General features: G+C 36.1%; 1 non-coding gene across 1 annotated transcript; it reads left to right on the forward strand.

Annotated features, from left to right (window-relative positions):
* The first annotated feature begins 591 nt into the window (after positions 1-591).
* On the forward strand, positions 592-698 carry LOC145065067 (U6 spliceosomal RNA). The gene has a single exon (XR_013688219.1). It is a non-coding gene; the product is annotated as a U6 spliceosomal RNA (small nuclear RNA).
* Positions 699-997: the final 299 nt, after the last annotated feature.

Genomic DNA, 997 nt, shown 5'->3' on the forward strand with positions numbered 1-997 from the left:
GTTAGGATGATTTATTCGTACCTTCTGTGTAAATTTTCCGGCCTATCCCTGTTCGATGGGATGTCTAGACGGGACTAACCATTCCGGAACCCAGCTGTTAGCAACACTGGGTGATGAACATCTACGGATGTCTAAGGTTATTACTTATAATAGGTGGATCGATATCGGAATTAGGATCGATATGTGAACATTTCTAGTCTTATTTTGGTTCATTTCTTTCATGGGATAATGACTTAGGAGGGTAATAAGGTTTTCAGTTCGTCTGTATTAGGTCACTAAGGTTTTTTTGTGCGTATTAGAACAATATGGTTGTTATTACCGTTTAAAAATAGTCCTTTTACCGGTTTTAACCAGTAAAAATGACTATTTCTAAATGGTAATAACAACCATATTGGTCTAATATGCATAAAAAAAACCTTAGTGACCTAATACAGACAAACTGGAAAACTTATTACCCTCCTAAGTCATTAACCCTAATTTTAAAGACATTGAGAATATATGACCATCAACAGTAAACTACTTTGTTTAGAACTCGCGTCACCCCATATAACCTGCTACTCATCTATATGGCGAAACTCTTCATCTATAGTCGTCCCTTTGGGGACATCCGATAAAATTGGAACGATACAGAGAAGATTAGCATGGCCCCTGCGCAAGGATGACACACACAAATCGAGAAATAGTCCAAAAAAATTTTTAACCCTTCGTCGTCTTCTTTGGAACCCTAATTCCCTTTTCAAATGCTAATAGAGTTCAATTGCAATTCTTACGTTTCAGTAGTTCATCTACTGAAGTCATGATCAGACAACATGTGGATTATATGGTCAGATTGATCTTCTTGTTGATGTCTTCAACCATTTGTGGCAAGTAAGGGTGATCTTTCTTTCTATAAAGTCTCCTTTAAGTTTTCTTACGTTTCCTGTCATTAAGTTTCATGCTTTATAAACTTCCGTTTATGTGTTGTATATAGTTTGTATGTGTTTGTTTATGTGCTGAT

Source organism: Lactuca serriola, chromosome 7 (genome assembly GCF_051521515.1).
Source record: "Lactuca serriola cultivar US96UC23 chromosome 7, Lser_US96UC23_V15, whole genome shotgun sequence".
Taxonomy (NCBI): Eukaryota; Viridiplantae; Streptophyta; class Magnoliopsida; order Asterales; family Asteraceae; genus Lactuca; species Lactuca serriola.